This window comes from Engystomops pustulosus, unplaced genomic scaffold (genome assembly GCF_040894005.1).
Source record: "Engystomops pustulosus unplaced genomic scaffold, aEngPut4.maternal MAT_SCAFFOLD_200, whole genome shotgun sequence".
In the NCBI taxonomy this organism is placed as follows: domain Eukaryota; kingdom Metazoa; phylum Chordata; class Amphibia; order Anura; family Leptodactylidae; genus Engystomops; species Engystomops pustulosus.
The window spans coordinates 53,832-66,979 of NW_027285080.1; the positions used below are offsets into that span (position 1 = coordinate 53,832).

Genomic DNA, 13,148 nt, shown 5'->3' on the forward strand with positions numbered 1-13,148 from the left:
TTACTATCTCATAGAGAAACTAACACAATTTTCAGGTTCAAAAAGGTGAACGGAACTTGGGATTCCCAGCCAGTCTCCCATGCTGGTACTTGCCAAGCCTTAAGCTGCATTGCTGCTGCGATGTGACGAGAGCAGGCACATTCAGCTTAGATTGGCTGTTGACAGCAGCTGTTCAATTTGAACCTTCTTTTACTATCTCATAGAGAAACTAACACAATTTTCAGGTTCAAAAAGGTCAACGGAACTTGGGATTCCCAGCCAGTCTCCCATGCTGGTACTTGCCAAGCCTTAAGCTGCATTGCTGCTGCGATCTGATGAGAGCAGGCACATTCAGCTTAGAATGGCCGTTGACAGCAGCTGTTCAATTTGAACCTTCTTTTACTATCTCATAGAGAAACTAACACAATTTTCAGGTTCAAAAAGGTCAACGGAACTTGGGATTCCCAGCCAGTCTCCCATGCTGGTACTTGCCAAGCCTTAAGCTGCTGCGATCTGACGAGAGCAGGCACATTCAGCTTAGAATGGCCGTTGACAGCAGCTGTTCAATTTGAACCTTCTTTTACTATCTCATAGAGAAATTAACACAATTTTCAGGTTCAAAAAGGTCAACAGAACTTGGGATTCCCAGCCAGTCTCCCATGCTGGTACTTGCCAAGCCTTAAGCTACATTGCTGCTGCGCTCTGACGAGAGCAGGCACATTCAGCTTAGAATGGCCGTTGACAGCAGCTGTTCAATTTGAACCTTCTTTTACTATCTCATAGAGAAACTAACACAATTTTCAGGTTCAAAAAGGTCAACGGAACTTGGGATTCCCAGCCAGTCTCCCATGCTGGTACTTGCCAAGCCTTAAGCTGCATTGCTGCTGCGATCTGACGAGAGCAGGCGGCACATTCAGCTTAGAATGGCCGTTGACAGCAGCTGTTCAATTTGAACCTTCTTTTACTATCTCATAGAGAAACTAACACAATTTTCAGGTTCAAAAAGGTCAACGGAACTTGGGATTCCCAGCCAGTCTCCCATGCTGGTACTTGCCAAGCCTTAAGCTGCATTGCTGCTGCGATCTGACGAGAGCAGGCACATTCAGCTTAGAATGGCCGTTGACAGCAGCTGTTCAGTTTGAACCTTCTTTTACTATCTCATAGAGAAACTAACACAATTTTCAGGTTCAAAAAGGTGAACGGAACTTGGGATTCCCAGCCAGTCTCCCATGCTGGTACTTGCCAAGCCTTAAGCTGCATTGCTGCTGCGATGTGACGAGAGCAGGCACATTCAGCTTAGATTGGCTGTTGACAGCAGCTGTTCAATTTGAACCTTCTTTTACTATCTCATAGAGAAACTAACACAATTTTCAGGTTCAAAAAGGTCAACGGAACTTGGGATTCCCAGCCAGTCTCCCATGCTGGTACTTGCCAAGCCTTAAGCTGCATTGCTGCTGCGATCTGATGAGAGCAGGCACATTCAGCTTAGAATGGCCGTTGACAGCAGCTGTTCAATTTGAACCTTCTTTTACTATCTCATAGAGAAACTAACACAATTTTCAGGTTCAAAAAGGTCAACGGAACTTGGGATTCCCAGCCAGTCTCCCATGCTGGTACTTGCCAAGCCTTAAGCTGCTGCGATATGACGAGAGCAGGCACATTCAGCTTAGAATGGCCGTTGACAGCAGCTGTTCAATTTGAACCTTCTTTTACTATCTCATAGAGAAATTAACACAATTTTCAGGTTCAAAAAGGTCAACAGAACTTGGGATTCCCAGCCAGTCTCCCATGCTGGTACTTGCCAAGCCTTAAGCTGCATTGCTGCTGCGATCTGACGAGAGCAGGCACATTCAGCTTAGAATGGCCGTTGACAGCAGCTGTTCAATTTGAACCTTCTTTTACTATCTCATAGAGAAACTAACACAATTTTCAGGTTCAAAAAGGTCAACAGAACTTGGGATTTCCAGCCAGTCTCCCATGCTGGTACTTGCCAAGCCTTAAGCTGCATTGCTGCTGCGATCTGACGAGAGCAGGCGGCACATTCAGCTTAGAATGGCCGTTGACAGCAGCTGTTCAATTTGAACCTTCTTTTACTATCTCATAGAGAAATTAACACAATTTTCAGGTTCAAAAAGGTCAACGGAACTTGGGATTCCCAGCCAGTCTCCCATGCTGGTACTTGCCAAGCCTTAAGCTGCATTGCTGCTGCGATCTGACGAGAGCAGGCACATTCAGCTTAGAAGGGCCGTTGACAGCAGCTGTTCAGTTTGAACCTTCTTTTACTATCTCATAGAGAAACTAACACAATTTTCAGGTTCAAAAAGGTGAACGGAACTTGGGATTCCCAGCCAGTCTCCCATGCTGGTACTTGCCAAGCCTTAAGCTGCATTGCTGCTGCGATGTGACGAGAGCAGGCACATTCAGCTTAGATTGGCTGTTGACAGCAGCTGTTCAATTTGAACCTTCTTTTACTATCTCATAGAGAAACTAACACAATTTTCAGGTTCAAAAAGGTCAACGGAACTTGGGATTCCCAGCCAGTTTCCCATGCTGGTACTTGCCAAGCCTTAAGCTGCATTGCTGCTGCGATCTGATGAGAGCAGGCACATTCAGCTTAGAATGGCCGTTGACAGCAGCTGTTCAATTTGAACCTTCTTTTACTATCTCATAGAGAAACTAACACAATTTTCAGGTTCAAAAAGGTCAACGGAACTTGGGATTCCCAGCCAGTCTCCCATGCTGGTACTTGCCAAGCCTTAAGCTGCTGCGATCTGACGAGAGCAGGCACATTCAGCTTAGAATGGCCGTTGACAGCAGCTGTTCAATTTGAACCTTCTTTTACTATCTCATAGAGAAATTAACACAATTTTCAGGTTCAAAAAGGTCAACAGAACTTGGGATTCCCAGCCAGTCTCCCATGCTGGTACTTGCCAAGCCTTAAGCTGCATTGCTGCTGCGCTCTGACGAGAGCAGGCACATTCAGCTTAGAATGGCCGTTGACAGCAGCTGTTCAATTTGAACCTTCTTTTACTATCTCATAGAGAAACTAACACAATTTTCAGGTTCAAAAAGGTCAACGGAACTTGGGATTCCCAGCCAGTCTCCCATGCTGGTACTTGCCAAGCCTTAAGCTGCATTGCTGCTGCGATCTGACGAGAGCAGGCACATTCAGCTTAGAATGGCCGTTGACAGCAGCTGTTCAATTTGAACCTTCTTTTACTATCTCATAGAGAAACTAACACAATTTTCAGGTTCAAAAAGGTCAACGGAACTTGGGATTCCCAGCCAGTCTCCCATGCTGGTACTTGCCAAGCCTTAAGCTGCATTGCTGCTGCGATCTGACGAGAGCAGGCACATTCAGCTTAGAATGGCCGTTGACAGCAGCTGTTCAATTTGAACCTTCTTTAACTATCTCATAGAGAAACTAACACAATTTTCAGGTTCAAAAAGGTCAACAGAACTTAGGATTCCCAGCCAGTCTCCCATGCTGGTACTTGCCAAGCCTTAAGCTGCATTGCTGCTGCGATCTGACGAGAGCAGGCACATTCAGCTTAGAATGGCCGTTGACAGCAGCTGTTCAATTTGAACCTTCTTTTACCATCTTTGACAGAGAAACTAACAATTTTCAGGTTCAAAAAGGTCAACGGAACTTGGGATTCCCAGCCAGTCTCCCATGCTGTTACTTGCCAAGCCTTAAGCTGCATTGCTGCTGCGATCTGACGAGAGCAGGCACATTCAGCTTAGAATGGCCGTTGACAGCAGCTGTTCAATTTGAACCTTCTTTTACTATCTCATAGAGAAACTAACACAATTTTCAGGTTCAAAAAGGTCAACAGAACTTGGGATTCCCAGCCAGTCTCCCATGCTGGTACTTGCCAAGCCTTAAGCTGCATTGCTGCTGCGATCTGACGAGAGCAGGCACATTCAGCTTAGAATGGCCGTTGACAGCAGCTGTTCAATTTGAACCTTCTTTTACTATCTCATAGAGAAACTAACACAATTTTCAGGTTCAAAATGGTCAACGGAACAAGGGATTCCCAGCCAGTCTCCCATGCTGGTACTTGCCAAGCCTTAAGCTGCTGCGATCTGACGAGAGCAGGCACATTCAGCTTAGAATGGCCGTTGACAGCAGCTGTTCAATTTGAACCTTCTTTTACTATCTCATAGAGAAACTAACACAATTTTCAGGTTCAAAAAGGTCAACAGAACTTGGGATTCCCAGCCAGTCTCCCATGCTGGTACTTGCCAAGCCTTAAGCTGCATTGCTGCTGCGATCTGACGAGAGCAGGCACATTCAGCTTAGAATGGCCGTTGACAGCAGCTGTTCAATTTGAACCTTCTTTTACTATCTCATAGAGAAACTAACACAATTTTCAGGTTCAAAAAGGTCAACAGAACTTGGGATTCCCAGCCAGTCTCCCATGCTGGTACTTGCCAAGCCTTAAGCTGCAATGCTGCTGCGATCTGACGAGAGCAGGCACATTCAGCTTAGAATGGCCGTTGACAGCAGCTGTTCAATTTGAACCTTCTTTTACCATCTTTGACAGAGAAACTAACAATTTTCAGGTTCAAAAAGGTCAACGGAACTTGGGATTCCCAGCCAGTCTCCCATGCTGGTACTTGCCAAGCCTTAAGCTGCATTGCTGCTGCGATCTGACGAGAGCAGGCACATTCAGCTTAGAATGGCCGTTGACAGCAGCTGTTCAATTTGAACCTTCTTTTACTATCTCATAGAGAAACTAACACAATTTTCAGGTTCAAAAAGGTCAACGGAACTTGGGATTCCCAGCCAGTCTCCCATGCTGGTACTTGCCAAGCCTTAAGCTGCATTGCTGAAGCGATCTGACGAGAGCAGGCACATTCAGCTTAGAATGGCCGTTGACAGCAGCTGTTCAATTTGAACCTTCTTTTACTATCTCATAGAGAAACTAACACAATTTTCAGGTTCAAAAAGGTCAACGGAACTTGGGATTCCCAGCCAGTCTCCCATGCTGGTACTTGCCAAGCCTTAAGCTGCATTGATGCTGCGATCTGACGAGAGCAGGCACATTCAGCTTAGAATGGCCGTTGACAGCAGCTGTTCAGTTTGAACCTTCTTTTACTATCTCATAGAGAAACTAACACAATTTTCAGGTTCAAAAAGGTCAACGGAACTTGGGATTCCCAGCCAGTCTCCCATGCTGGTACTTGCCAAGCCTTAAGCTGCTGCGATCTGACGAGAGCAGGCACATTCAGCTTAGAATGGCCGTTGACAGCAGCTGTTCAATTTGAAACTTCTTTTACCATCTTTGACAGAGAAACTAACAATTTTCAGGTTCAAAAAGGTCAACGGAACTTGGGATTCCCAGCCAGTCTCCCATGCTGGTACTTGCCAAGCCTTAAGCTGCATTGATGCTGCGATCTGACGAGAGCAGGCACATTCAGCTTAGAATGTCCGTTGACAGCAGCTGTTCAGTTTGAACCTTCTTTTACTATCTCATAGAGAAACTAACACAATTTTCAGGTTCAAAAATGTCAACGGAACTTGGGATTCCCAGCCAGTCTCCCATGCTGGTACTTGCCAAGCCTTAAGCTGCATTGCTGCTGCGATCTGACGAGAGCAGGCACATTCAGCTTAGAATGGCCGTTGACAGCAGCTGTTCAGTTTGAACCTTCTTTTACTATCTCATAGAGAAACTAACACAATTTTCAGGTTCAAAAAGGTCAACGGAACTTGGGATTCCCAGCCAGTCTCCCATGCTGGTACTTGCCAAGCCTTAAGCTGCTGCGATCTGACGAGAGCAGGCATATTCAGCTTAGGATGGCCGTTGACAGCAGCTGTTCAATTTGAACCTTCTTTTACTATCTCATAGAGAAACTAACACAATTTTCAGGTTCAAAAGGTCAACGGAACTTGGGATTCCCAGCCAGTCTCCCATGCTGGTACTTGCCAAGCCTTAAGCTGCATTGATGCTGCGATCTGACGAGAGCAGGCACATTCAGCTTAGAATGGCCGTTGACAGCAGCTGTTCAGTTTGAACCTTCTTTTACTATCTCATAGAGAAACTAACACAATTTTCAGGTTAAAAATATCAACGGAACTTGGGATTCCCAGCCAGTCTCCCATGCTGGTACTTGCCAAGCCTTAAGCTGCATTGCTGCTGCGAGCTGACAAGAGCAGGCACGTTCAGCTTAGAATGGCCGTTGACAGCAGCTGATCAGTTTGAACCTTCTTTTACTATCTCATAGAGAAACTAACACAATTTTCAGGTTCAAAAAGGTCAACGGAACTTGGGATTCCCAGCCAGTCTCCCAATGCTGGTACTTGCCAAGCCTTAAGCTGCATTGCTGCTGCGATCTGACGAGATCAGGCACATTCAGCTTAGAATGGCCGTTGACAGCAGCTGTTCAATTTGAACCTTCTTTTACTATCTCATAGAGAAACTAACACAATTTTCAGGTTCAAAAAGGTCAACGGAACTTGGGATTCCCAGCCAGTCTCCCATGCTGGTACTTGCCAAGCCTTAAGCTGCATTGCTGCTGCGATCTGACGAGAGCAGGCACATTCAGCTTAGAATGGCCGTTGACAGCAGCTGTTCAATTTGAACCTTCTTTTACTATCTCATAGAGAAACTAACACAATTTTCAGGTTCAAAAAGGTCAACGGAACTTGGGATTCCCAGCCAGTCTCCCATGCTGGTACTTGCCAAGCCTTAAGCTGCAATGCTGCTGCGATCTGACGAGAGCACGCACATTCAGCTTAGAATGGCCGTTGACAGCAGCTGTTCAATTTGAACCTTCTTTTACTATCTCATAGAGAAACTAACACAATTTTCAGGTTCAAAAAGGTCAACAGAACTTGGGATTCCCAGCCAGTCTCCCATACTGGTACTTGCCAAGCCTTAAGCTGCATTGCTGCTGCGATCTGACGAGAGCACGCACATTGAGCTTAGAATGGCCGTTGACAGCAGCTTTTCAATTTGAACCTTATTTTACTATCTCATAGAGAAACTAACACAATTTTCAGGTTCAAAAAGGTCAACAGAACTTGGGATTCCCAGCCAGTCTCCCATACTGGTACTTGCCAAGCCTTAAGCTGCATTGCTGCTGCGATCTGACGAGAGCAGGCACATTCAGCTTAGAATGGCCGTTGACAGCAGCTGTTCAATTTGAACCTTCTTTTACTATCTCATAGAAAAACTAACACAATTTTCAGGTTCAAAAAGGTCAACAGAACTTGGGATTTCCAGCCAGTCTCCCATGCTGGTACTTGCCAAGCCTTAAGCTGCATTGCTGCTGCGATCTGACGAGAGCAGGCACATTCAGCTTAGAATGGCCGTTGACAGCAGCTGTTCAATTTGAACCTTCTTTTACTATCTCATAGAGAAACTAACACAATTTTCAGGTTCAAAAAGGTCAACAGAACTTGGGATTCGCAGCCAGTCTCCCATGCTGGTACTTGCCAAACCTTAAGCTGCATTGCTGCTGCGATCTGACGAGAGCAGGCACATTCAGCTTAGAATGGATGTTGACAGCAGCTGTTCAATTTGAACCTTCTTTTACTATCTCATAGAGAAACTAACACAATTTTCAGGTTCAAAAAGGTCAACGGAACTTGGGATTCCCAGCCAGTCTCCCATGCTGGTACTTGCCAAGCCTTAAGCTGCATTGCTGCTGCGATCTGACGAGAGCAGGCACATTCAGCTTAGAATGGCCGTTGACAGCAGCTGTTCAATTTGAACCTTCTTTTACTATCTCATAGAGAAACTAACACAATTTTCAGGTTCAAAAAGGTCAACAGAACTTGGGATTTCCAGCCAGTCTCCCATGCTGGTACTTGCCAAGCCTTAAGCTGCATTGCTGCTGCGATCTGACGAGAGCAGGCACATTCAGCTTAGAATGGCCGTTGACAGCAGCTGTTCAATTTGAACCTTCTTTTACTATCTCATAGAAAAACTAACACAATTTTCAGGTTCAAAAAGGTCAACAGAACTTGGGATTTCCAGCCAGTCTCCCATGCTGGTACTTGCCAAGCCTTAAGCTGCATTGCTGCTGCGATCTGACGAGAGCAGGCACATTCAGCTTAGAATGGCCGTTGACAGCAGCTGTTCAATTTGAACCTTCTTTTACTATCTCATAGAGAAACTAACACAATTTTCAGGTTCAAAAAGGTCAACGGAACTTGGGATTCCCAGCCAGTCTCCCATGCTGGTACTTGCCAAGCCTTAAGCTGCATTGCTGCTGCGGTCTGACGAGAGCAGGCACATTCAGCTTAGAATGGCCGTTGACAGCAGCTGTTCAGTTTGAACCTTCTTTTACTATCTCATAGAGAAACTAACACAATTTTCAGGTTCAAAAAGGTGAACGGAACTTTGGATTCCCAGCCAGTCTCCCATGCTGGTACTTGCCAAGCCTTAAGCTGCATTGCTGCTGCGATGTGACGAGAGCAGGCACATTCAGCTTAGATTGACTGTTGACAGCAGCTGTTCAATTTGAACCTTCTTTTACTATCTCATAGAGAAACTAACACAATTTTCAGGTTCAAAAAGGTCAACGGAACTTGGGATTCCCAGCCAGTCTCCCATGCTGGTACTTGCCAAGCCTTAAGCTGCTGCGATCTGAAGAGAGCAGGCACATTCAGCTTAGAATGGCCGTTGACAGCAGCTGTTCAATTTGAAACTTCTTTTACCATCTTTGACAGAGAAACTAACAATTTTCAGGTTCAAAAAGGTCAACGGAACATGGGATTCCCAGCCAGTCTCCCATGCTGGTACTTGCCAAGCCTTAAGCTGCATTGATGCTGCGATCTGACGAGAGCAGGCACATTCAGCTTAGAATGGCCGTTGACAGCAGCTGTTCAGTTTGAACCTTCTTTTACTATCTCATAGAGAAACTAACACAATTTTCAGGTTCAAAAATGTCAACGGAACTTGGGATTCCCAGCCAGTCTCCCATGCTGGTACTTGCCAAGCCTTAAGCTGCATTGCTGCTGCGATCTGACGAGAGCAGGCACATTCAGCTTAGAATGGCCGTTGACAGCAGCTGTTCAGTTTGAACCTTCTTTTACTATCTCATAGAGAAACTAACACAATTTTCAGGTTCAAAAAGGTCAACGGAACTTGGGATTCCCAGCCAGTCTCCCATGCTGGTACTTGCCAAGCCTTAAGCTGCTGCGATCTGACGAGAGCAGGCATATTCAGCTTAGAATGGCCGTTGACAGCAGCTGTTCAATTTGAACCTTCTTTTACTATCTCATAGAGAAACTAACACAATTTTCAGGTTCAAAAAGGTCAACGGAACTTGGGATTCCCAGCCAGTCTCCCATGCTGGTACTTGCCAAGCCTTAAGCTGCATTGATGCTGCGATCTGACGAGAGCAGGCACATTCAGCTTAGAATGGCCGTTGACAGCAGCTGTTCAGTTTGAACCTTCTTTTACTATCTCATAGAGAAACTAACACAATTTTCAGGTTAAAAATATCAACGGAACTTGGGATTCCCAGCCAGTCTCCCATGCTGGTACTTGCCAAGCCTTAAGCTGCATTGCTGCTGCGAGCTGACAAGAGCAGGCACATTCAGCTTAGAATGGCCGTTGACAGCAGCTGATCAGTTTGAACCTTCTTTTACTATCTCATAGAGAAACTAACACAATTTTCAGGTTCAAAAAGGTCAACGGAACTTGGGATTCCCAGCCAGTCTCCCAATGCTGGTACTTGCCAAGCCTTAAGCTGCATTGCTGCTGCGATCTGACGAGATCAGGCACATTCAGCTTAGAATGGCCGTTGACAGCAGCTGTTCAATTTGAACCTTCTTTTACTATCTCATAGAGAAACTAACACAATTTTCAGGTTCAAAAAGGTCAACGGAACTTGGGATTCCCAGCCAGTCTCCCATGCTGGTACTTGCCAAGCCTTAAGCTGCATTGCTGCTGCGATCTGACGAGAGCAGGCACATTCAGCTTAGAATGGCCGTTGACAGCAGCTGTTCAATTTGAACCTTCTTTTACTATCTCATAGAGAAACTAACACAATTTTCAGGTTCAAAAAGGTCAACGGAACTTGGGATTCCCAGCCAGTCTCCCATGCTGGTACTTGCCAAGCCTTAAGCTGCAATGCTGCTGCGATCTGACGAGAGCACGCACATTCAGCTTAGAATGGCCGTTGACAGCAGCTGTTCAATTTGAACCTTCTTTTACTATCTCATAGAGAAACTAACACAATTTTCAGGTTCAAAAAGGTCAACAGAACTTGGGATTCCCAGCCAGTCTCCCATACTGGTACTTGCCAAGCCTTAAGCTGCATTGCTGCTGCGATCTGACGAGAGCACGCACATTGAGCTTAGAATGGCCGTTGACAGCAGCTTTTCAATTTGAACCTTCTTTTACTATCTCATAGAGAAACTAACACAATTTTCAGGTTCAAAAAGGTCAACAGAACTTGGGGTTCCCAGCCAGTCTCCCATACTGGTACTTGCCAAGCCTTAAGCTGCATTGCTGCTGCGATCTGACGAGAGCAGGCACATTCAGCTTAGAATGGCCGTTGACAGCAGCTGTTCAATTTGAACCTTCTTTTACTATCTCATAGAAAAACTAACACAATTTTCAGGTTCAAAAAGGTCAACAGAACTTGGGATTTCCAGCCAGTCTCCCATGCTGGTACTTGCCAAGCCTTAAGCTGCATTGCTGCTGCGATCTGACGAGAGCAGGCACATTCAGCTTAGAATGGCCGTTGACAGCAGCTGTTCAATTTGAACCTTCTTTTACTATCTCATAGAGAAACTAACACAATTTTCAGGTTCAAAAAGGTCAACGGAACTTGGGATTCCCAGCCAGTCTCCCATGCTGGTACTTGCCAAGCCTTAAGCTGCATTGCTGCTGCGATCTGACGAGAGCAGGCACATTCAGCTTAGAATGGCCGTTGACAGCAGCTGTTCAGTTTGAACCTTCTTTTACTATCTCATAGAGAAACTAACACAATTTTCAGGTTCAAAAAGGTCAACGGAACTTGGGATTCCCAGCCAGTCTCCCATGCTGGTACTTGCCAAGCCTTAAGCTGCTGCGATCTGACGAGAGCAGGCACATTCAGCTTAGAATGGCCGTTGACAGCAGCTGTTCAATTTGAACCTTCTTTTACTATCTCATAGAGAAACTAACACAATTTTCAGGTTCAAAAAGGTCAACAGAACTTGGGATTCGCAGCCAGTCTCCCATGCTGGTACTTGCCAAGCCTTAAGCTGCATTGCTGCTGCGATCTGACGAGAGCAGGCACATTCAGCTTAGAATGGATGTTGACAGCAGCTGTTCAATTTGAACCTTCTTTTACTATCTCATAGAGAAACTAACACAATTTTCAGGTTCAAAAAGGTCAACGGAACTTGGGATTCCCAGCCAGTCTCCCATGCTGGTACTTGCCAAGCCTTAAGCTGCATTGCTGCTGCGATCTGACGAGAGCAGGCACATTCAGCTTAGAATGGCCGTTGACAGCAGCTTTTTCAATTTGAACCTTCTTTTACTATCTCATAGAGAAACTAACACAATTTTCAGGTTCAAAAAGGTCAACAGAACTTGGGATTTCCAGCCAGTCTCCCATGCTGGTACTTGCCAAGCCTTAAGCTGCATTGCTGCTGCGATCTGACGAGAGCAGGCACATTCAGCTTAGAATGGCCGTTGACAGCAGCTGTTCAATTTGAACCTTCTTTTACCATCTTTGACAGAGAAACTAACAATTTTCAGGTTCAAAAAGGTCAACGGAACTTGGGATTCCCAGCCAGTCTCCCATGCTGGTACTTGCCAAGCCTTAAGCTGCATTGCTGCTGCAATCTGACGAGAGCAGGCACATTCAGCTTAGAATGGCCGTTAACAGCAGCTGTTCAATTTGAACCTTCTTTTACTATCTCATAGAGAAACTAACACAATTTTCAGGTTCAAAAAGGTCATCGGAACTTGGGATTCCCAGCCAGTCTCCCATGCTGGTACTTGCCAAGCCTTAAGCTGCATTGCTGCTGCGAACTGACGAGAGCAGGCACATTCAGCTTAGAATGGCCGTTGACAGCAGCTGTTCAATTTGAACCTTCTTTTACTATCTCATAGAGAAACTAACACAATTTTCAGGTTCAAAAAGGTCAACGGAACTTGGGATTCCCAGCCAGTCTCCCATGCTGGTACTTGCCAAGCCTTAAGCTGCTGCGATCTGACGAGAGCAGGCACATTCAGCTTAGAATGGCCGTTGACAGCAGCTGTTCAATTTGAACCTTCTTTTACTATCTCATAGAAAAACTAACACAATTTTCAGGTTCAAAAAGGTCAACAGAACTTGGGATTCCCAGCCAGTCTCCCATGCTGGTACTTGCCAAGCCTTAAGCTGCATTGCTGCTGCGATCTGACGAGAGCAGGCACATTCAGCTTAGAATGGCCGTTGACAGCAGCTGTTCAATTTGAACCTTCTTTTACTATCTCATAGAGAAACTAACACAATTTTCAGGTTCAAAAAGGTCAACGGAACTTGGGATTCCCAGCCAGTCTCCCATGCTGGTACTTGCCAAGCCTTAAGCTGCATTGCTGCTGCGATCTGACGAGAGCAGGCACATTCAGCTTAGAATGGCCGTTGACAGCAGCTGTTCAGTTTGAACCTTCTTTTACTATCTCATAGAGAAACTAACACAATTTTCAGGTTCAAAAAGGTCAACGGAACTTGGGATTCCCAGCCAGTCTCCCATGCTGGTACTTGCCAAGCCTTAAGCTGCTGCGATCTGACGAGAGCAGGCACATTCAGCTTAGAATGGCCGTTGACAGCAGCTGTTCAATTTGAACCTTCTTTTACTATCTCATAGAGAAACTAACACAATTTTCAGGTTCAAAAAGGTCAACGGAACTTGGGATTCCCAGCCAGTCTCCCATGCTGTTACTTGCCAAGCCTTAAGCTGCATTGCTGCTGCGATCTGACGAGAGCAGGCACATTCAGCTTAGAATGGCCGTTGACAGCAGCTGTTCAATTTGAACCTTCTTTTACTATCTCATAGAGAAACTAACACAATTTTCAGGTTCAAAAAGGTCAACAGAACTTGGGATTCCCAGCCAGTCTCCCATGCTGGTACTTGCCAAGCCTTAAGCTGCATTGCTGCTGCGATCTGACGAGAGCAGGCACATTCAGCTTAGAATGGCCGTTGACAGCAGCTGTTCTATTTGAACCTTCTT

The 13,148-nt window shown here is 45.6% G+C and overlaps 2 pseudogenes; both read right to left on the reverse strand.

Moving 5' to 3' along the window:
* Window positions 1–234: 234 nt before the first annotated feature.
* Window positions 235–352, reverse strand: LOC140109483 (5S ribosomal RNA; annotated as a pseudogene).
* A 1,011-nt stretch (window positions 353–1,363) lies between these two features.
* Window positions 1,364–1,481, reverse strand: LOC140109484 (5S ribosomal RNA; annotated as a pseudogene).
* Window positions 1,482–13,148: the final 11,667 nt, after the last annotated feature.